At 40.5% G+C, this 24372-nt stretch overlaps 1 protein-coding gene across 30 annotated transcripts in view; it reads left to right on the forward strand.

The window, feature by feature from the left end:
• Positions 1–1392: 1392 nt before the first annotated feature.
• The window catches only part of Ppp6r3 (protein phosphatase 6 regulatory subunit 3), a 151185-nt gene continuing 128205 nt past the window's right edge, over positions 1393–24372 (forward strand). For 21 of the 30 annotated variants that reach the window (XM_087205414.1, XM_087205428.1, XM_087205417.1 and 18 more), the window contains exon 1: positions 1393–1540. The gene's annotated coding sequence lies outside the window, so the exon portion shown is untranslated. Of the gene's footprint in view, positions 1541–2534; positions 2611–17820; positions 17971–24372 lie in introns of those variants that run through there. The other 9 variants (XM_087205416.1, XM_087205425.1, XM_087205427.1 and 6 more) reach the window with 5 other exon arrangements.

Raw genomic sequence — 24372 nt, forward strand, 5'->3', positions numbered from 1 at the left:
TAGTAACTGCACTGTGCCCTCTTTGAGCTCCCCTGGCCATCCTTGACCAAGCCAGCACAACTGGGGCAGCTGCTGGACTTGTCGAGAGAGAACAGACCCTGTCTGAGGTGTTAGCATCTCGGAGTGGCACTGTCCCTGAAAATCTTGCATGTGTGAATCATCTCTGTCACCAGTCTCCCATCCTGCCTGGGGTACACCTGCCTCCCCAGTACTACAAAGACCCATGGGTGTGTGTGTGTGTGTGTGTGTGTGTCTGCCACTGTTCTCCCTGCCACTTAGACCCAGGAGCCCAGGCAGGGCTCAGTCCTCCATGTCCTGAGGAGTGAAATGCCACCTTCCCAGGAAGCATCTTCACTCCTCTGCTCACCTTAGGGTCACCTGCTGTTTCCGACGTGGTGTGGGGACCAACCCCAACAGAAGCTCAGAGTCAGCCCTGTGGGCCCACCGTGCACAGGGCCCTCACCAGTGGGTCACTGTACTGTTCCACGGCCCTGGCAGCCCCGTTTCTGCCCCATGTTGAAGCAGACTGTTCTCAGGGGCATAAGGTGGGCAATCTTGGGTGCCCTCGGTAGTGTGGGGTGCGGTTTTTGAAGTCCAAGACCTTGCTTCTCCAAGAGGAGAGATGGCGGTGGAGAGGCCTGGCCAGCATTTTGGGAAAAACGCAGGTGTCAATTCTCCTCTAAGACAAAAATGACGATTCTACCTTCTTTTATTATTGAGGGTCTCTTTCCTGGTAGTGACGGGGCACAGGTAGGGATACCTGGCAGCACCCTATCATCTTGACCCCAATTCCCGAGTTGGTCACCTTATTAAGGACAAGCAGTTGCTAGAAAGTACTCCCTTATAAAAATCTAGCTCTGGAGAATGCGGGCATCGATCCCACTACCTCTCACATGCTAAGCGAGCGCTCTACCACTTGAGCTAATTCCCCTGCTCAGAGGTGCTTCCGCCCCGATGCATATTGTGGTCCACGTCATCACCGTTCTCCCCACCCCGCACCCTAACCCAACCTGCCCGGGGTCACCTCGCCACCCCATTGGTTTTGTACATCGAGCTCCACAGCCATGACTGGTTTGTCTCAATTTAGTTTTAAAAGGCACTCGCCATTCGGATTGGCGGTGAAAAGCGTCCATCAAGCGGAGGATCTGCTGTTGCTACGGTGTAGGGAGACCCGGCCAGGCTTCCCCCGATTTCTGATTTGTTTCTCAGACTCCAGGGTCCTAGAGATTCCGGATCCGTCTTGTCCATGGGAAAAGAATGCTCCCCTCGAGCTTGACTGACAAGGTCCGTGAGCCAATCGAAGTAGAGGGAAAGGAGTCGCCAGGCTACCCAATAGGTTGCAGGGGGCGTGAGAGGGAGGCCAATGACAATGGATCAGAGGCGGGGCCAGAGGCACGATTGGCTGCAAGAAGGCCGGAGGGAGGGCGGGGGAACTCAAGGCCTGCTTGATACGTCCGCCATTTTGGGCGCTTTGCTGATGGTGTCGGTGAGCGCGTTTCCCGCCTGAGCGCAACTAGCGGCGGGTCTTGGGCACCTTCAGGTAATGGGGGAGGGGGGCAGCGGAACTGGCCGCGGCGCAGGGGCGCGAACCGCGCGGGTGGGCGGGTAGCGGGGCCCTCGGCCTGGGCCTGGGAGGCGCGGGGAGGGAGCGTCCCGACCCCTCTCCCCTCCCCCCCGGAATTAGCTGCTCCGCGAGCCCGGGAGGCGCGGCGCCGAGTCCTTCCCGGCCGCTCCCGCCCGCTCCTGTCAGCCGGGCTTGGCGAGCCGGGCGCCGGGGGCGGGACGCCCAGACAGCGAACTTTGCGCCTCGTTGACGTTCGTGGCCTTGCACGACGGCCGGGCGGGCGGACGAGACGCGCCAGGACCGGGTCCGGCTCGGGTCTGGCCCGACTTCCCGGCTGGCAGTGTGGCGCGCTGCCCGACCCTACTCCTGCGCCTGCCGGGCCTCCTGGCTGCGGGCTCCTTGTTAACTTCTAGGGGTCTCCGGGAGCGTGTCAAAGATTCGCTAAGGCCTTTGTTGGACTTTGCTCTCCGAGAAACAAGTTTTGTGGCTGTTAATTCGTCGCAGTCATCCGAATACACAAAACCCAGTTCCGAGTCTCTCCAGTAGTCTTTTGAGTGATTTTCCAGCTCCGATGTTGTCTCTCGGATGCGGACCTGGGCACGATTCCCTCCCTGGCGTCTTTGAGCCAGGGGGGTGGTCCTTCTTGTGGCTCCCAAGAACCTCCCTCTTAAAGAAGCCCATTCCCTGTTAACTTGGAGGTGTTGCCTCTTCAGCTCCTGCTCACTTTGATCAAAAATTAGCCTTTTAAGTTGTAGGTGGTCAGAATGAGTTCTCGGAATGTGTATCTTTGTGTCCTGACGTCTCCATCCTATGACTTACTGTCATTTGTCTGGTGCTTTACGTAGAGCTTTGTTTATGTTTCGCTTTTGTGGGAGGGGGCACTTAGTAGTTTCCTTTAATACTGGAAGCATTGTTAATGTTTATATTGTCCCACTTTGTTCAGCGAAGTTTACTTCGATTTTGCCCCAAGGTCATGTTGCAGATAGGCAGCAAGTGGAAAGGGACTCCAGATTTTCACCCACCGAAGTGTACCTTAAGCAGCAAACGTAAGATACCTAGTTAATAATGGTGTTGGAGCTTTGTTCACTCTGGAATTAAGACTGCCTGGAGCTGACCACTTTCTAACTCTGTGACCTTGGGCAAGTTACTCAGCCTTTCTTTTCTCTGTAATAATAATAGTCTCTCTAAGTTTGTTCCAATAAGTGTACATGATATACATGTGACTTGAGTATATGTGTAAATTAGTTAATACACATAAAGCACCTAGAACCATGCCTCACAAATAGAATCAATCAGCTTAGTAATTAGTGGTTATTTTTACTAATTTAAATTTGATTTTTAAATGTTTAGATATAATTGAGAAGTGAAATGAGTGTTTAAGATCTGACACTTAGTGATTTGTCTTCAGAGAGCTCTGTTTTTTAAGTCAGTTTGACTAATGATCTGGATGTTATTTTTTTCAGGAGAGGGATTATTGAAATTTAAATTACATACATTTGCTGGAGTAATTAGTGGTCTGCAAAATATTTTGTTTAAAGAGATGGTTAAATACAGAAAAGCCAGCAAGAGGTTAAATACGACTGTTTCTCATGTACTTCTGGATACTGCTTCTGGGTGTGATTGGCCCCCAAATACTGTAACTTAACTGTAGGGTTTCTTATACTTCTGGCTGCTGTTTATGATTGAAGGGCTACTGTGTACTGAGTTCTGTTTCAGCTAAGGTACAGCTGAACATCCCTAAGTGGAAAATCCAGAATCCTTGGGCTGGGGATGTAGCTCAGAGGTAGAACATTAGCCTAGCATGCATGTGGCCCAGGGTTCAATATCGTGTGTGTGTGTGTGTGTGTGTGTGTGTGAGAGAAAATGTGTTGAAATCTGAAATTTTGAGTGCTGATTTGATGCTCAAAAAGTTTTGGATTTTAGACCATTTCCGATTTTAGATTTTTAGGTTATTAGTGCTCAAAAAGTTCTGGATTTTATGTATGTAAGTATGTATTTATTTTTGTGGTATTGAAACAGGACCTTCACAATGACTACATCCCGAGCTGCCCCCTATCATCATCATCACCATCATCATTTTTGGTACTGGGAATTGAACCCAGGGCTTTTGCACTAAGCTGCATCCCCAGTCCCTTTAAAAAAATGTTTTTGTGACAGGATTTTACCAAGTTGCTAAATTGCCAGGCTAGACTCAAACTTTCAGTCTGTCTGCCTCAGCCTCCCAGAGTGCTGGGGATAATAGGTGTGTGCCATGTGCTACCACACCTGGGAAAGTTACAGATTTTAGTGCATTTTGAGCTTTTGGATTAGGGAATGCTTTACTGGTAAAGTCTGTCATATGCTTTTAAATCCAAAAAACTAAAATCTCAAACTGTTCTGGTCCCAAGCATTTTGAATAAAGGCTACTCAGCCTTTAGTTTGAGGAATAAATGTTATCCTAGACTGATGCTTTGGGAGCTATTTGGACCTCAGTGTGTCTTTTCAGGGAGTGTAAGATATTTAGCAAACAGCCATCCCTTTGTTTACAGTCTTACCTAAACTCAGCCTTTTAATACCTCACCTGTGCTCTTCACCATGATGCTTGAAAATGCTCACTCCTTGGCCCGGGGATTTAGCTCAGTGCTTCCGGCGCCTCCCTCTCAAGCGCAAGGTCCTGAGTTCGATCCCTGGTACCCCCTCCCCCCAAAAGAAACCGCTCACTCCTCCTTTGGTGTGGTTTGCTTTGTGTATTTTCATAGACTTGCTCTTAAGTAGAGATGAACATCTTACTGGCATAACTTACTGAATGACAGGAAGATTATTTTAGGTTTCTAAGACATTTGCTTTTGTGTAAAGCATAGCAGACCAAACCAAACAAACACACACAAACCAACTTGCTGGTTTCAGTTAACTAATTGAGAATTTGAGAATCAGATATAGTTGGACTGAAAATATAAGGTTTCTTTTTTTTTTTTTTTCTTTTTGGCACCGGGGATCAAACTCAGGTCCTTGTGCTTACAGGGAAGGCAGCGGAACCACTGAACTAAACCCCCAGCCCTGGACAGAAAATAAATAGTAATAAAATTAAGAGTTGACAGGGAAAGATTTGCTTATGCTTCTTTAAAATAAATTTTTGTAGGCCGGGGATTTATAGCTTAGTGACGCTGATGCCTGGTACTGAAAGAAAAAATTTTTTGTGTCAATTTAGTCCAAAAGATAATGGGCTTGATAAAAGTGAACATCTCTTCCTTGAGACAGTACTGGCAGAATTGATAATTGGTTTGTTTCTATGATAAACTTGTAGGACCAGGGATTTAGCTCAGTGGTTTCACCGCCTGCTGCGCAAGCCCAAGGACCCGAGTTCGATCTCCGGTACCAAAAAAAAAAAGAAAGATAAACTTGTATCTTTCAAATATATATTTTAGGTATTTGAGAAGTCTAAAATTTTGTGAGTATATATTGGTCTAAAATTTTACATTTTACTGCACTTCAGAAGAGTACATGATAGTGATAATGAAGCTCTTCTAATCATCTGCTAAACTTTTTGTTTTTAGTGCCTGGGATCGAACTCAGAACTTTGTGCTTGTGAGGCAGGAGCGGCGCCACTGAGCTAAATCCCTGGCCTATGCTAAACTAAAACTCAGCATTGAGTTTATTTTATAAAAAGCATGAGTATAATCTAATCCTTATAAATCAAGACCTGAGCCCCAGTGTAGGTTGAATAGTGTTAGCTACTTAGGGGGTACTAGAAAAATAGACCTTGTTGTTGGCTTTAAGCAGCTTTCATATTTCTGTCCTTAAGAAAATCTCAGGTGATTTTTTTTTTTTTTTTTTTGACATTACTGAGAATTGAACCTGGGGCCTTCTCACTGAGCTACGTCCCCATTTCTGTTTTATTGTTTGAGACAAGGTCTTGCTAAGTTGTCCAGGTTGGCTTGAATTGTGATCCTCCTGCCTCAGGTTCCCAGAGTGGTGGGATTGTAGGTGTGTGCCACCATGTCTGGTTTGTCTTTCTTTTTAATTAATAAATAATAATTGAACATATTTTTGGGGGTACAGTATGATATTTCAGTGTGTATGCAATGTGCTGATCATATCATGGGAATTACTATTTCCATCTCCTTTTCTTTTCATCTAGCCCCTTCAGGCCTCTCTATTCTAAAATGATTGGGTTTTGGGCTGGGAAGTAGAGCATTTGCCTCACATGCATGAGGCCCTGGGTTCAATTCTAGCACTGAAAAAAGAACAGAAGAAAAGGAAAATTCAGTAAGATGATTGATTTTTTTGGGATGATTCTGCCCCCTAGAAAACATTTGGGAATGTCTGGAACATTTTTGCTTGTCACATTTCTGGTGTGTTTCTAGAGGGTAGAGGCTAAGCTACTGTTGAACATCTTATGCACACTTGAAGCTCCTCTCCCCTAACAAAATTGTCCAGCCCCAAATAACAGTGGTGCTGAGGTTAAGAAATCCTGTTCTAGAAGATGCTAGACTGGCCTGCATTAGTCATTTGGGATGCTTTAACACCATGAATGTTGGACTCCACCTTTGGAAATTTGTGGTGAGATTGAGAATCTAATTCTGAAGCTTTCTTAACAATACAGAAGCGCTGCTGGGTTTTGGAACCACTGTTCTAGACCACAGATATGAGAGACTGTGAGTACAGGATTCTTTGAGTGGCCTGTGAGCTCTGTCTTTGCAGTACATATAGGCCCTGTCTTAGACGTTATTAAGAATTGGGGAAAGATAAGATATGTACATCATTTTTCAGGTGCCTGAGACAGAACTTTAACATAAATACTAAATGAATTGTCCTCTGGGCATGGTGGTGCATGGCTGAGGCTAAGGTAGGGGGATCCTGAGTTTGATCCAGCCCAAGCAATTCAGTGACTTTGTGAGACCCTGTCTCAGAATAAAAAAACAGCCACAGATAAAGCTCAGTGCAAAGGGCCTGAGTTCGATCCCCAGGACTTCTGAAATACATACATACATACAGACAGACAAACTATGTATGCTCAGTAAATCCTCTATACTGAGCTACATTCTCAGCCTTTAAAGAATTTTTTTTATCTGGAGACATAATCTCACTAAGCTCCAGCTGGCCTCAAACTTAAGATTCTCCTGCTTCAGTTTCTCAAGGAGTTGGGGTTACAGGAGAGTCTTGCTATGCCCAGCTGAATGATTTTTCTAAAATGATTTGGAAACTTTTTTCCCCCTTTACATCATGAAAATACATTGTCATATTGTGCTGAAACATAGCAGAACTCCCAGGTTAGGGTGTGCACCCATGTTGAATAAACTTATGCTATGCTAAGCTAATTTTTGTGTTTTGTATCTTTTGCTCTCATCAGTCAGCTGTCAATTGTATGTTTAGATCCCAATTTTAACTTCAACTCCTTCCCTCCCTGGCTTCCTCCCTTCCTTCCTTTTGTAATGAACACCTTTTTCCAAAGAGTTAGCCCTGGATCAGTTTACCAAAGGTTAGTTACCTGCCCTTTGAGGACAAAAGAGAGATAGTATGGAATGCTGAACCTTTAACACAATGATTATGCCCACTAGTAAAGGGGACTCCTTTGTGCTCTGGACTCTGACCCAAATGGAGGAGTGTTCTTTTCTCCTGGAAGTGAGGTGCAGTAGTAGAGGGAAGGTAGAGATACTTTTCTTGCCCATACTTAAAACTTAGATTATGTAGCTGATTGGTTGAAAGAATGTTAGAATGAAAACTATAGATTTTTATTCACTAAATGTTAATATCCAAACATAAAGCAGGAGGTCATGGGGGCACTTTGGCATTTTTCAGGCTGAAAAACCTGTTGCTATGCTGAGAACTATAAGTGAGCCCATCTACTTCTAATCTTCATGTTTTGATCAGCAAGTATATTAATTAATTAAGTTCTTACTCTGCCAGCAACTGTATTAGGGATTCACTGCTGAACAAGCTCTTAAGGACAAAACCACTGAGCTGAATCCCCATCCCTGAGCTTTGTTTTTATATTGTGTATGTATATTAGGTTTTGGATGGTTGGTGGTTGTATTTATACCGAACTTATACAGACTTTTTACCTGGTTATTCCCTAAACAATGCAGTATCACAGCTATTTACATAGCATTTCCATTGTATTAAATATAAATAATATAGACATGGTTTAAATTATACAGGAAGATATCTGTAGGTCATATGGAAACACCATAACATTTTATGTAAGGAATTTGAGCGTCCTTATATTTTGGTGTTCACACTGAAGATGGGAGGATACTGGAACCAATCTCTAAAGATGCTGAGGGACAGCTGCACGTGGTTTTAAGTAGGCTGTCAGAGGCACAGGAGACCTCAGAGGAAAGAGCTTGTGATTGCTGATAGGTTGGGTTGTTTGTTTAAACCTTCAGTGGTTGAGGTCGCAAAAGAAAGGTCTGCCTTTTTCATTTGTATTTTAAATGGTTGCTTTGACTTACCTGCTTGCTTGGGGTTTCTTAAAAAGCAGTGCCAGTCCTCCTGTGCTGAAGAAGTTACTTTGTAATAACAAATAGGATTGATGTTTATTGTTTCATACATGTTGGTTGATTGGCAGTCTAACTTGAAACATTGACTTGTCTTGGTTCCAGAATCATCAGAGATGATTTCTTTTTTTTTTTTTGGTAGCGGGGATTGAACTCAGGTCCTTGTGCTTGCACAGCAGGAGGTGAAACCACCTAGCTAAATCCCCGGCCCCATCAGAGACTTCTTATAGTTTCTTGCTAAATATATATATATATACATATACATACACATATACACACACACACACACATATATATTTTTTTGCTTAAATTCTTTTATTGGTACATTTTAGGTATACAGTACATTTACATTTATCATTGGGTGCTTGTACCTGTACATGATGTATCTTGGTTCTTATTTTTCCCCCATTACCTGTGCGCCCCTCACCCCTCCACCCTTCCCTATTTACATAGATTTCGTTTCCATTATTTTTTTTTTCTTTTCTCATAATTTTTTCTTTCCATTCTTTCCTTTCCCCATCTCCTCCCACCACCCCTACCCCTTTGGACCTTTTCCTATTTCAAAGTATCAATTATTAGTTATTAATCCTTTTAATCCTTATTTACACTCAGTTTCTCACACTAGAGAAACTATTCGGTATTTACACATGTATGTCTTACTTATTTCACTTTAAGAGTATGGCCTCAATATGCATCCATGTCTTGCTAAATATTCTTGAAGTGGATGGTGTTTTGTTTTGTTTTGGTTTTGATTTTCTGTTGGCAGTGTGGCTCTGGGCTGACTGGAGATTTGTTTTTTGGATTTTTGACTTTGTCTTACATTCAGTTGTTATGGAAGCCCCCTTTTTTCCTCCCAGCCCCCTTTGTTTTTCTTTACTTATTCAATCAGTAATGAGTTTAATTCAGACTTTGAAAGTTCACAGACTGATATTTAGATACCAGTTAGATTGGCTAGTTGGTGAAGAAACAAAAGGATATTTGTACATAAAATGCTTCATGTCACAAAGAGCTGCCTTTACCCTGAAAAGAGGCTATTGACCACTTGTCACTTATAGGCAGCTAGTGCTGACCTATTTTATTCATTTTTGTTTTTTGTTTTTTTGGTACTTGGGATCAAACTTGGAACCTTGCACTTGGGAGGCAGGTGCCAGAAGCACTTAGCTAAATCCCTGGCCCCTTTTAGAAGTTAGTGAAAACAACACATTTGATGGAATTATGCAAAAGAAAGTTTGATAGGTTCTGAACATCTGACATAGGAAGGCTCCTGATGTACTCAGTAACTGAAAAACTAGGTTATAATTGTTTCCAAAATTGCTTACTGACTACAAATAATTATTGACTAGAAATAGTTTGTACACTCAAGAAGTTAATTGCTATGAAACATGGTGGCACAAAGGAAAGATGAGTGAAAGATTAGTTTTTGGAACATTAGAAAGCAGAACTATAAAGGTTGCAGAACTAAGATGCTGAATCAGATTTGGAGAAAGTTGTGTGGATATTAGTTTTGAGTTTCCTGTAGCTGTATGTAAATCTAAACAAGAATACTGGTGGCAGATGGGCCGGGGATTTAGCTCAGTGGTTTTGCCGCCTGCTGTGCAAGCGCAAGGACCAGAGTTCCAAACCCACCCCCACCCCCCCACCAAAAAAAAGAATACTGGTGGCAGAGACACCCTTTGAGAAGAGGAAGAAGGAGACTTTGCCTCAGAACTTGGGCAGGTTACACTGTTCACTGAGGAGTGCTCCTTGGTGGCCTAGTTAGGTGGACCCACGCTGGTGAAGTTGGCTGGGCTTTCAGTCTCTAAAGGGAATTGTGGGAGGAACATTGACATATTGACTTGATTGGGTTTTGGGAATTACCGTTCCTGAGAATCATGGTTTTTTACTGGAAAAGAATTTAAAGGTCACTGGTGCTTAGAAAAATTTAGACCATACTGAAGAAGGAATCCAGAGGCAGTGGAGAAATCTCAGTTCCTAGATGATTCCATAGGGTGATGGCAGTCCCACTGCATCACCATTTTAGGTACCATTTATTTCAAGAATGAATTTATAGCTAAATCTCACTGAAAGTTAATAAATGGCAACTTCTGAATTGTTTCCTTTTGATGGTAATACATGTTAGTCTTTTATCATATAATAGATGAGGGGACAGTGACTCTTGTTGACAGAGATACTTGGGGTTTCTACTGTCTTTGGAGAGTGAGCAGATCTCTCAACTTTTTTTTTTCTGTTTTGGTACCAGGGATCGAACTCGGGTCCTTTGCGCTTGTGAGGGAGGCAGTGGAACCACTGAGCTAAATCCCTGGCTTATGGGCAGTTCTCATTTGCTTCTGTTCTCTGAGAGTGAGACTCCTGCCTAATCTGATTAAATAGCACTCTTTGAATGATCTCCCTTTACACTGTGGATTTCTCATCCTTGCTTTGTTACATTTTTTTATATGGATTCAACAGCTGTGTTTGGCATCTATCATAGGCTTAGGATTTTGCTGCTAAGATAGTACCTGGTTTCTATTTTCAATTCAGAATATGTTGTGGTTATCAAAAGTGCCCAGGCCCTTAAATAGCTGGGTTTGAATTCTGGCTCATACAGCTTTCCAGCTCTGTGATCCTGGTATTATTTAACATCTCTATTCCTTAATTGCCTTACCTGTGAAATGAATATTAAATGTAAACTGTTTAGCGCAGTACCCAGTATGGAACAATATGCATATTAATAAATAGTATTATTGATACTGGTCTTCTTAAAATATAGGAGAAATATAGAAACAACGCTAAGGTGCAGTGAATGCTCTAATGGAGAGCAGTGGACTATTATGGGTCTGAAAGAAGCATTGAGATCTAACTGGCTGCTCTGGGGAAATACATGGTGTTATGGCTTGTATCTGGATCTCCTTTCGAAGCCTCATGCAGTCATAGTTGGGGCTTTTTCAGAAGTAGCTGGATCTAGAGTGTGTGATGCTGGAATTAAGGGTGTGTGTGATTACTAAATTAGTCCCCTAATTGATCTGGCATAGTTCTGGGTGTGAGTGCTACAAGGGCGGGTAGCCTAGATAGAATATACAGGGACAGAAAGAAGCTACTTGTCGCATATAGCTTGGTGCTTGGTTCTTGCCACTTTCTGTCTGCCATGGAGTGTTTCTCCTCTGCAGTGCCCCTCTGCTGTGCTACCCTGCCTTGGAGACAGCCAGCTACGAACTAAAACCTCTGCAAACTGTGAGCTGAAATAAATCTTTCCTCCTTTAACTTTGGGTGCCAGATATTTTGTCCCAACAACAAAAAAAGTAACTAAGACAGGGTGATGGTGATTTTGGTCAGGGGAAGTTTTGGAATGAGCGTTTAAATGCAAGTTTTTTTCCTTCAAATTAGGACTGTGTTATAGACATGTTTTATTTCACATATAAACATATATAACAATCCTTTGGCTAGAGTAGAGAGCATAAATTTGACATTTTGCAGTTTGCTTTCTAAAATGTCTTTAAAATCTCTGGCACTTGGCATTATAAAGGTAACTTTTGTGTTATATAGAACCATTTTTTTTTTCAGTGTGCTGTGGATAATGATTTATTTTGAAGTATTAATATATGCTAGCAGATGATTCTTTTTGATTTTGCATTTAATTCCTTTACAAGTTCCACATCATAATCAGATACTTTTCTTGAAGTCTGCAAACTTTTTCTATAAAGGGCCACTTAGTAAATATTTTAGGCTTTACAGGCTGAATGGTCCAGCAACTACCTAGCTTTGTATGTGCGGGCAGCCACAGCCAGTACCTAAACAAATGAAGGTTAAGGTGTCTGTTTTCCTATAGAACTTCACCACAAAAACAGGTGGTGTGCTGTTTTGTTTTGCCCAGAGGCCATTTTGCCTGCCACTGCCTAGCCTATTTTTATTTTAATTTTTAGTGAGATCATATATTCAAAGAGTAATATTGTGTGCACAGATACTGTTAAAAATTAAAACAGTTGTGTACCCATTCACTAGCTTAAGAAATAGAATGTTGTTTCTACTTTTGGTTCCCTTTACCACCTTCCTTTTGCTGAGCTTCTCATAGCATTTTACTGCTTTTATGGTGTTGCCATCTGTGAATGTGTCTTTATATAGTGTAACTTAATTTTTTGCATATCCTTAAACTATATACATTTAAACATTTTGTTCCAGGACTTTTTTTCCTTTTCAACGTTGTTTTTGAGATCCCAAATGTTTGAGTGCTTGATTATGTCTTAGGGCTTAGGCACTGTTCTAGTACTGAGTATATTAGCAGAGAGCAAATCAGACAGAAGTTCTTGCCCTCATGGAGCTTACAGTTTAGAAAGTTAACAGTTGAGTAAAAAGTATAGAAACCTTATGGTGATAAGAGAAGGAGAAAAGTAAAGCAAGGGATGTGAGTGAGTGGGATTGTTTGCAGGTTGAAATACGGCAGCCAGGGTAGGCCTTACTGAAAAGGGGCCTGTTGCACAAGGAGAGGGGCCTGAGCCTGGGGCTGTGGGCCTCGGGCATTATAGGCAGGGGGTCCACCACAGGAACAAGGTGCTAAATAGAGGAAGTGCCTGCTGTGATGTGGGGACAGTAGGAGGCCAGTATGGCTGGAGGCAAGAGCTGAGGTAGAGCTGAGGCTGAGGCAATCTTTTAAGATTTGTTTCTCCTTTGAGTGAGATGGGAAGTCAGTTAGCATTTTGAGCAGAGATGTGACATGATCAGATTTCTAAAAGGTCCTCCTAAAGCTATGTTAAGAATAGCCTTTCCTGTATGCTGCTGGAAGGAAGCTACAAGCCAGGGCAGTGATCCAGAAGAGCAGTCATGGCAGCTTGGACTGAAGGGGAACAAGGGTGGTAGTGAGAAGTGGTTGGATTCTGGATCTTTCTTAAAGGGAGAGCATACAGGCTTTGCTGACAGATTGGATGTGGGTGTGAGAGAAAAGTGAAAGATGATAGCAGGGATTTTTTTTGCTTGCAGCAAGAGTAGCCATTTATGAAGAAAGAGAAGATTCTGGAAGGAGCAGATGTGGAAGTCAGATCAGGAGTTGGGGTTGGATGTGTCCAGTTTGTTAAGTTTTTAGAGCCCAAACTGGAGATAATAGGATGAAGTATGTGGAGGGCAGAGGACAGGTCTGGGCTGCCAATAGCAATGTGCTTCTTCAGTGTTTGGATGGCACTGCAGAATCATGAGGCTGAGCAAGGGCACTGAAGGAGGGAGGACCAGAGAAGCAGCCTCTCAGGTGGCAGGAACCAGGTGAGGGTGCTGGCTGTGAAGCCAAGGGAACATGTTGCTGTGGAAGAGGGCATGGGAACCTATGCCACATGCTACTGCTGTAAGGTCAGGTGTGATGAGGGCTGGGATTTGTCCTTTGTATCAGGGAAGTCATGGATGACCTTGAGGAGCAGTTCAAGAAAACCTGGAAGGACTGAGAGAAGAGGGCCCCAAAGAGAGAATGCTTTGTTGTGTGGATTTGCTAGAAATGAGGGGAGATTTGGAACTCTGAGCTTTTGCTGAGTTAGGAAAAACCACAGCATTTTTGTAATGTTGATGGGAAATGATTCCGTAGAGAAGGAACAACTTGATGGAGCAAGAGAGGTTATACTTGCTAGAGCTTCCATCTTGGGAAGGCATCGGGGAGTTGGCTCAGTGCCCATGTGGAGAGTTGGCATTCATGGGCTCCTCCTTGGTGATAGCGGGGAGAGCAGATGAGGAGGAATGGGGTATGGGAGCATGTGGACATTTTCTTTTGCCCTGGAAATCTCCTCCACCCTTTTTTCTTCATGAGAGGGAAATTCTCAGCACCCAGTGAGAACATGGGGGAGTTGAGAGATTATGAGGAAAGAGAAGAAGGAATGAAATACTCTTTGGAAAAGTAAGAATGTGAGTGGGTTAGCAACATGGTATGGCCTCCTTGAAGAGAGTGTCCTGGGTTGAAATGGAAACAAGTTAGGTTGTTTGCTAGAAGCTTGGTAGGCAGTGTCTGATCTAACTAGAGTTGTCGTTTTCCAAGCAAGAATGGTAAAGCAACAGAGGGCCAGGAAGTGATTATAATGGTGGGGAAATGGCATTAAAGCGGGGAAGGGAAGACATGTAGATATATAGTGAGGTTTGTCCATGTTGGAACATGCAGCTATAGTTTATTCCTTTTCTCTGCTATATTTTGGACTAAATATGTCTCATTTTATTTATTGTCCTGTCATCGGAGAATAGGATTGTTTCCAGTAAGAAAGAAAGCTGGCCTCAACAATTGCAAAAACATCTCTCCAGGGTATAGTCTTTGGAGAGAATTGCTGGGCAGTGAGACATGTACAACTCCAACTTTAGGAGATGATGCAGATTGTTTGCAAAGTGGTTGTACTGGTTTGCCCTGCTACCAGTATTACTGTTTTACAGCCTTGGCAGCTATTGGGATTGTGAGACTTTTGTTTTTGTTTTTATATTACTGGACATCACACCTAGGGCCTTGCATGTGGTAGGCAAGCACTACCTCTGAACTACATCCTAAGCCCCCCCCCCCTTTTTGGGTACCGGGGATCGAACTCGGGTCCTTGTGCTTGCGCAGCAGGCGGCGAAACCACTGAGCTAAATCCCCAGCCCAAGCCCCTTTTTAAACATTTTAATTTGAGACAAAGTCTTGCTGTGTTGTCCAGGCTGACCTTGAATTTGAGATACTCATGCCTCAGCCTCCCAAGTAGCTAGAACTGTGGATATGCGGCACCATGTCTGGCTTATGTTTTGTTTTTTCTTTTGTTTTGGTACTGGGGATCAAACTCAGTCAGGACCTTGTGCTTGCAAGGCAGGCGGTGGCACCACTGAGCTAAATCCCTGGCCCTGGCTTGTGTTTTTTAAATAATAACTTTGAGCTCTAGTTCACATGGCATACAGTTCACCTGTTTAAAGTGTGCAAGTTAATGGGTTTTAATATATTTGCAGAATTGTATAATCATCACCACAATCTAATTTTAGAACATTTTCATCATCCCCTAAAGAAACTTTGTATCCGTTTGCATATTCTGGACATTTTATAAACAGACCCATAGAATAATCTTTTGTGACTATCTTCTTTCACTTCCATAATAAATATATATATATATATATATATTTTTTTTTTGGTACCGGGGATCGAACTCAGGTCCTTGTGCTTGCACAGCAGGCGGTGAAACCATTGAGCTAAATCCCTGGCCCTGTAATTATCCTTTTAATAGCTTATTAATTATATGTAATCTTTGGAGAAAAGTTACTCAAATTCTTTGTCCATTTTTATTAGTTGTGCCCAGGTTTAATGTTCTAATTATTAATAAAGTTGAATATTGGGCCAGGGATTTAGCTCAGTGGTTTCACCGCCTGCTGCGCAAGCGCAAAGATCCAAGTTCGATCCCCGGTACCAAAAAAAAAAAAAAAAAAAAAAAGTTGAATATCTTTTTGTATTTTCCTTGACCATTTGGATTTCTGCTTTTGTGAAATGTGAGTTTTCTCTTATTTTTCCTTCTATCAGTTGGTTTTTCTTTTTTTTTTTTTTCTTATTTGTAAGAATTCTTATATGTTCTGATTAATAATCTTTTATTATCTGTGATAAATATCTTTTCCCAGTTTTTGGGTTGTCTTACTAGTGTGTTCAGGGGATCTAAACAAGTAGATGTTTATTGAAAGCATACAATACAATAAGGGCAAAAAAGGAACTCTAGGTTCTTTCAGTCTTATAGCCCTTGTACAACCCATGTAGATGTTTAGGAAACAGATTTTTAAAATTTATACCAGATTTTAAAAAATTAAGCTTTGGGCTGGGGATTTAGCTCAGTGGCACCACACCTGCCACACAAGTGCAAGGTCCTGAGTTTGATCCCTGGTACAAAAAAAAACTTTAAAGACTTTTGTCTTACAAATTTTGTGCATCTTTCATTAAATTTATTCCTTACATACATTATAGTTTCTGTTGCTATTGTGATGTTTTTAAAATCAAAATTTCTATTTGCTGGTAATGTGTTGTAATGTGCTGTAATGTGGAAATGTGTTGGCTTTTATATACAGCTCTTACCTGTTGTAACTTCTCCAATTTAATAAATGGGCTATGGGTTCTCCTGGGGATTTTATGTAGGTAATCATCTGATCTTTGAATATCGTTTAACGACTGAGTCACCATCCTGCCTAGGTTTTTAAATGAATTGGTCACTAAATGAGGAATTGTATATAGTTTGCAATATTCAGAATAAAGGAATGGTCAAAGGAAACTCCAGCTTCATGACTTTGCTTTTATTTGCATATCTCTTACATGAAGTACTGTAATGTATAACAACATAAAACCTCTGTACTGTATAGTACTGTATAGTACAGTCAGCAAAGATTGCAGTCCTGTATAAACAAGGTGTACTGTACAAAAAAAGATATTGAGGCTTGTGGTGGATTAACTAATGGTCAACTTGGACTGCCCAGCTGAACTGAATCAGCGTGGTCTGGGTGGATCCTTTATACGGACAAGTGTGGGATATTGTGGTAGGCTGGTCACTGGCTGGACTTGTAGAAGATGTTGCCTTGGATTCTGGGCCTTTGGCTGGACTTGTGTTGGGTGTTGCTGTGAGATCTAGGCCCTTGGCTGGATTCTTTGGGTCTCTAATGCACAGCTAGATCTCTTGCACTCCTCTGCATTTGACTTTTTGGGTGAATATTATAAAATGATCTTATAAATTATATGTCCTATATTAAATCTATTCTCTTACAAACCCTGACTACAATAAGGGTCTATAAACAAAATATACAGAACAGTACAAAAACAAAAGAGATGGGTTGTACGAGTGGCGTCGTAAGCCTGAACAGTGCGCCTTAGTTGTAAATCTGAACAGTCATTAAACAGGTAGGTTGTTAAATGAGGAATATCTGTAATGGCAGTTTTTTTTTGCAATCCTTTTGCCATAAATGATCTTATTCTAGTCTTACTGCACTGCTTAGGACATTAAAAATTTGTATTTTTAGGCCGGGGATTTAGCTCAGTGGTTTCACCGCCTACTGCGCAAGTGAAAGGACCCGAGTTCAATCCCTGGTACCAAAAAAAAAAATTTGTATTTTTGTCTGCATTTTCAAACGGGCAGAGAATTCTACAATATTTGTAATTAATCACTAATATTTAACTTCTTAAACAGGATATTTCGGTCACTAATTTTCAGCCCTTTAATATACTTTTTATGTACAGACATAACTAAAATTTTTTCTTAAATATGGCTTTAGCTTCAGCTCACAAGTTTTGCTATGTAGAATTTAGTATCTTTCAGTTTTGAGTATATTCAGGATTTCCATTATGATTTCTTCTTTGGCTTTGTAAATTCAGAAGGTTTTGAAAAATCTCTGTAATCTTTCTTTTAAAATCTTTGTTATTGATTGCTAATTTACATTGTGTTAATAAAATACAGTCTAATGTGATTTTGATTCTTTGAAATTTGTTGAAGCTTTTGTTTTCATGGTGGCTGGCTTATGACAAATTTCTTATCTGTATTTTATGTGTGTTTAAAAGACTTTGTTTTTAATGTTAAGGTGACAGTTTTCCATGTCTGATAGCTGAAACACATCATTGGTTGAATTCACATTCACACTAATATTCTTAGTTTTATCTGCTCTATCAGTTATAGGGATGGGGGTTTGTTAAATGCTTTGTATGATGGGAGATTTGTTAATTTCCTGTAGTTCTCAGTTTTTGCTTTGCATTTGTAAGTTTATAATTTTAAATTGCTGGTGACTTGTACAAGTTGTCATTCTATAAATTTTTATCTCTAGGAATTTTTTTCCCATAATTTTTTTTTTTTTTTTTTTTTGGTACAGGGGATCAAACTCTGGTCCTTGCGCTTGCGAGGCAGGCAGCGGAACCACTGAGCTAAATCCCAGGCCCTTTCCCATAACTTTTGACAGTGTTTGCCTGATGTATCTTTCTGACCGTTTACATTCAAGCTCTTTCTGACCTTAATATTTCAGGTAAGCCTTTTGAAAGCAGCGTATAGCTAAATTGTGGCTTATAAATTTACTCTAAGTTGATGAGTTAGTCTGTTTGCATTAGGATGAAATAGTTGGTTTATTTCTCCTTTTTTATCTTGCACCCTGTAACTTGGCTCTTTTTTTCTATTCTTTTTCTTTTCTTTATTGTGGGATTTTTTTCCCACAAAGAAATTGTATACTTCTTTTGTTGGTAATCTTAGACATTTCATACTTAATGTAGAGCTTAAAGTTAATATCTTTACACTTACCAGAGTCTTAGAATATTCTTATATATTTTCCCAATTTGTATTCTAATATTATTTGATTTTCATTTTACTGGTCTTAAAAATCCCACATAATTTGGCATTTTTACATTGTCATTCTTGAAAGACAGTCTTGCCTAAAAACTAATTTTTGGTCGATGATTGTTTTCCTTAAGCACTTTGACAATATTTTCCATCGTTGCTATTGAGGTCAATTAAAGTTAGTTGTCAGTTGTTCTTCTGTAGATTATCTCTTGCTTCTTTGTCTTTTAAAAAAATTCCTCCCCCCATTCCTCAATTTCACTAAGAATTATTTTTGTAAAGAATTATTTCTTACGCTTCCTCTGAGGAATGGTATTGTTTTTTCAGTTTAAAGAAATGTTTAGCCGTTACTGCTTTGATGTCTCACTTGCTTTTTCAGTTACTGCTTTCTCGTACTGTTTAGAACTTTCTTGGACTTTCACTTCATCTTCCATGTTCTCTTTAATGGTTTTTTCATGTGTATGTGGGGAATGGTTTATTTATTGGGCATTGAACCCAGGACCTTCACAGTGAGCTACATTCCCCGCCACGGTCACCTTTTTTTTCTTCAGTTTTTTTGAGACACGTTCTCACTATTAGTTCAGATTGGTCTTGAACGTCACCATGTAGCCCAGGTTGGCCTTGAGCTCACTGTTATCTTCCTGCCTCAGCCTCAGGAGTGCTGGGATTACAGGCGTGTGCCACCACACCCATAATTTATTTTGAGGCACACTCTTGCTAAGTTCTGAAGTACCCTAGACTGGGCCAAAACTTGTGAATTTCCTGCCTCAGTCTCCCAAGTACCCAGGGTTCTAATCCAGGATTTTTTATTTTTTTTTTGGTACTGGGGATCAGACTTGGGTCCTTGTGCTTGCGAGGCAGGTGGCAGAACCACTGGGCTAAATCCCCGGCCCTAATCCAAGATTTTAAGGTATTTTTGTGCTAAATTTCTCCTTGGCGAGGTTAGCAGATGTCGTTAGTCTTTTATTTTTAGGTTACTAGTGTTATATGCCAGTTTGGATTAGTCCTTTGGAGTCTTGCTGATGAGATACCAAGTACCAGGTATTTTGAATAAGTATCAGTACTTAAACAGCTTTAAAACTTATATTAGAGGATTTTCATTTTGTTAAGAGCTAGGATATCTGATTTTTCCTATCTTTAGTATGGATTGTTCTAGTGTTAGTGAGGAATTTTTCATATTAATTAACTCATTTTTATATCCAGAAATGGGAAAGATTTCAAGGATAATTGCTGTTTTGAAATGGGATCTTTTGATTGTTAGAAAGCATCAGAGTGATCTTTATGTATGTGACTCTAGCCAAGTATAGAACACCAAAAACAATCTAGAAAAAGAATATGAATCAAAATAGGTTGAGCCAAATCTATCTTGAAAGAAAGAGTAGAGTTCAACATTTCCTAAGGGAGAGAAGAGCCTGTTTTGTAATTATTTCTTTACATTAAAAGTCTTATCTTAAGCAGGATATGGTAAAGTGCTTGCCTAGCAAGTGTGAGACCCTAGGTTTGATCCCCAATACTGTAAAAAACAAAGGTGGCCATGGTGGTGCACATTCTTTGAGGCTGAGGCCAGTGGATCCCCAGTTCAAGCCCAGCTTGGACAGCTTAAAAGACTTTGTTCCCAAAAGGTGGGGGACTCGGGATGTAGCTCAATGCAAAGGCCCTGGGTTCCCCCCACTACCCCCTGTCTTTTTTTTTTTTTTTTTAAACTTTGACTAGTAAATTAAAAAGTGTGAATCAGGAGCAAGAATACATCGAGAAACCTAAAGACATGTAGACTGAGAATAATACTGGAGTTCGTTTTGTGACACTGATAGCAGACCCTGTGTATTCAGCTGTTGCCCCTGCTTCATCCATAACCTTCCTTGAGGAACTCCGGGGAGGGAGGATTGGGGTTGTTGAGTCCTATCTTAAGTATTTCCAGTGAAGCCCAAGAATTTGAAATGCATAAGAAATATGACAGCCGAATGAGAAAGGATTGTAGGGAACATGTATTAGAGAGAGATCTGATTTAGTAGAATTGCTATGAGACTTAAAAAGAAACATTATTGGATGTGCCTATGCCCAGAAAAAATTGAATATCCATCCCTGCTGTTACCATATTGTCAGGACTAGTTTTCTATTCTTGGTATCAGTTATGACTTAAGTGCCTCATGGTTATTGTGAACCTTCAACAGGCTTCCCATGATCAAGTACCTACCTTTTGGCCAGCGGTAAATGTCTTTTCTCTGTTTTGGTTGTGCATGCTACTAAGTTGTCACTTGTGCACGATTCTTTATGTGCCTTCATTTTAACTATTCCATCAAGATGAGTGTGGGATCTTCATTCTTTTAAAATTCTTTTTTTTATTCCTTTCTTTAAAGTTTAAATTTTTGATCTTCATCTTAAAAGATGAAGCAGCAGTAGCCAGGCATGGTGGCACATGCTTGTAATCCCAGCCCTCCTGAGACTGAGGCAGGAGGATAACTGCAAGTTCAAGGCCAGCCTGGGGTACATAGTGAGTTCAGGGCCACAACTCATGGCAATCCTCCTGCCTCAGCCTCCTAAGTGCTGGGATTACAGGGGTGCACTACCACGCCTGGCTCATTTTACTGTTTTAATTTGCAATTTCCCAATGATGTTTCACATTGAGTATGTTTTCATATGCTTTCCTCTGTATCTGCTCATGTCTTTTGTCTGTATGTGTCTTTCTGTCTGTCTGCCTGTCTGTCTATCATGTCATCAGACCCGACCCCCCCTTCGAATCTAACCCTGCTGAGCTACATTCCCAGCCCCTCTAGCCTTAGGTTTCGTAGAGTTTTTATTGTAAATGTTCATTAGATTTTTTTGTATGATTTTTCTGCATTTATTGGTACAATCATGTGACATTTCTTCTCTAGCCTGTTTGTGATGGATTACATTAATTGGTTTTCAGATGTTAAACCAACCTTCTTTGTAAGCCTCCCAGTGGTGGGGTTACCACCGTGATGCAGCATGCCCAGTTTTTCCCTTTAGGTCTGTATTACATTACATTGTGTTTATATATATAGCACATTTTGCCTAGCCATTCATTTATCTATCAATGGATACTACATTGTCTTTATCTTTCTGGCTATTATGATAATGCTGCTATGAACATGGATGTACACATAACCCTGCTTTCAGTTCTTTTGGGTATATACCCAGAAGTGGAATTGCTGGATCATATAATCTATTTTTACTTTTTAAAGGAAGTGACATACTATTTTCCATAATGACTGCACCAATTTACCTTACCATCAACAGTATACTAGGGTGCCAGTTTGTGTACATTAGCACATCTTGAGGATGTACATGTGAACTGTACAAAGGTACTCATAGCACTATTTGTTACTTAAATGTTTCTGTAAACAGACTTCAGGAAAGAGTTTGTAGAATTTACAAATTTTCTGACGCTTTATTTTCCTTTTTTTCCTACCATTCTTTGCTTTAAAAAAATTATTCAAGGCCGCTTTCTTGTTTTGTTCTTTAGCCTTTCTTATTTACAGACTGCTCCTTGGGTAATCTCTACTTTGAGATTCTTATTTGTATTGATGATGCTCACATTTTTTTCTAGCCCTGCTGGTCTCTTAAGAGTGCTTATTAGATATTTCCACTTATACTCATTCTGCCCCCAAATCAGTTGTGAACTGAGTAAGGTGGGGTTTAAGTACTAGTAAGCTTGACTCCTAGTACTCCTAAGTACTACTCATTTGATTTCTGAATTTCATTTTTCTCTATTGTATTATGGGAATGAAAACAGTTCATGTAATGCTCATAGTATAGCTTACATAGATTATAGATATAGTAAAGCTGCAATTACTATTATCCTTTGAAACACTCCCCGCCCCTCCAACCCCTTGATGCTGCGGATTGAACCTAGGGTGTTGTGTGGTTTACCACTAAGTTATTTCCTTGCCCCTTTTTATATTTTGAGAGAAGGCCTTAGTAAATTACTCAGTTAGGCTTTGAACTTGGATCTTCCAATCTCAGTCTTCTGAGTATCTCAGATTACAGGCATGACCCGACCACATCTGGCTTCTCCTCTGTTTTGATAAATTTCCTCTTGTCATGAGGTACTGTCATTTTAAAATCTTGTATATTATACTACTCTTTGAAAAAGCCCAGTACTCATATATCGTGTATCAGCAATAGATGAATGTACCTGTTACCTATGTTCCCCTCTTAGTATTAATTAGTTATAGTTATTTGTGATTTGTTTGCCAATTCTCTGGATATAGAGTAATACTTACAGATTTTTCATTAAGAATATTTATGAAAAATTAATAAAATGCTAAACATTTCTCAGATGTTGGCTTGCATTTTGGTTTCTTCTTCAATGGATAATTTGTTCAGATTGTTGGGCCATTAAGTTTCTGTTTCCTTGGCTCCTATTGGACATTGTACAAGTGTAAAAATGATCCTCTGGTGTTTTGAGTTTACCTGCCCAATGTGCCCCCCCCATACCAGGAATTGAACTCAGGACCTTATGCTTGCAAGGCAGGCATGGTGCCACTGAGCTAAATCCCTGGCCCTCCAGTGTGCTTTAAAAGGACTTCCTTTGACAAAGCCCAACATCCTTTCATGAAAAAAACACTAAAGGAAGTAGATACAGAAAGACCTTATCTCAAATCAGTAAAAGCCATTTATGATAAACCTACTGCCAACATCATATTAAGTGGGAAAAAACTGAGCGCTTTCCCTCTAAAATCAGGAACAAGACAAGGATGTCCACTATCACTACTCCTGTTCGACACAGTACTCGAAACATTAACAAAAGCAGTAAGACAGGAAAAAGAAATAAAAGGGATTTGTATAGGAAAGGAAGAAGGCAAGTTACTGTTATTTGTAGCTGACATGATCCTTTACATAGAAGACTCAAAATCCATGAAAAGACTCTCAGAATTAGTAACCAAATTCAGCAATATAGCAGGATGCAAAATCAGCACACAAAAACAGTAGTGTTCCTATACGCTAATAATGAACCCACCAAAAAAGAAATTAGAAAAAAGTACCATTTACCAATAGCACCAAGAAAAATTAAGTACTGAAGTATTAACTAAGGTAGTGAAAGACCTCTATAATGAAAACTACAGTATGTTGAAAAAGGCAATCAAAGGGGACATCTGGAAATGGAAGAATACTCCCTTGTTCCTGAATAGACAACTAATATAGTCAAAATAACTGTATTTCCAAAATTGATATATAGATTTAAGGCAATGCCAATAAAAATTGCAACACCATTCTCAAGAGAACTGGAGAAAACAATCCTAAAATTCATAGGGAACCCAAAGAGACTCAGAAAATTAAAGTCAGTCCTAGGTAAAAAGAACAAAGTGGGAGGCATAACAGTCCTGAAGTGAAAGTGAAGTTATATATTGCACAAAGCTACCGTGAAAGAACAGCATGTCACAGAAGCAGACCTGTGAATCAATGGAACAGAATAGAAGATGCAGAAACAACTCCAGGGACATTCAGCTACCTGATCCCTTTTTTTTTGTTTTTGGTACCAGGGATAGAACTCAGGACCTCGCGTTTGCCAGGCAGGTGCTGTGCCACTGAGCTAAATTCCCAGCCCTCCAATCTTCTTTCTTTATTTTTTAAAATTAATTTTATTGGTACATTTTAGATATGAAAGATAGCTTCTTTAATAAATGGTGTTGGGAAAACTGGCTATCTCCATGCAGAAGATTGAATCTAGACCCATAACTCTCATCATGTATTAAACTAAAATCAAAATGAATCAAGATCTAAATGTTAAAACAGAAACAATCTTGAAACCCCTGAATATCTCTCTTAAAGACATAGACATAGGCAAGGACTTTTGAATAGAACCCCAACTGAATACACAGTAGTACCAGAAATCAACAAATGGGATCATAGCAAATTAAAAAGCTTCTACACAGCAAAAGAACCAACAGTGAAAAGAAAACCTACAGTATGGGGAAAATTTTTTGCCAGCTTTCCTCAGAGGCTTAATATCTAGAGTACATAAAGAACTCAAAAAAATTAGACTCCCCCCACAAAAAAGACATGGTGAAAATAATGGCCAAGTGAAATGAATAAACACTTCACAGAAGTACAAATGGCCAATAAATACATGAAG

This window comes from Heterocephalus glaber, unplaced genomic scaffold (assembly GCF_053883595.1).
Source record: "Heterocephalus glaber isolate CG9 unplaced genomic scaffold, H.glaber_assembly_v1.0 deba00000594, whole genome shotgun sequence".
Lineage (NCBI taxonomy): Eukaryota > Metazoa > Chordata > Mammalia > Rodentia > Bathyergidae > Heterocephalus > Heterocephalus glaber.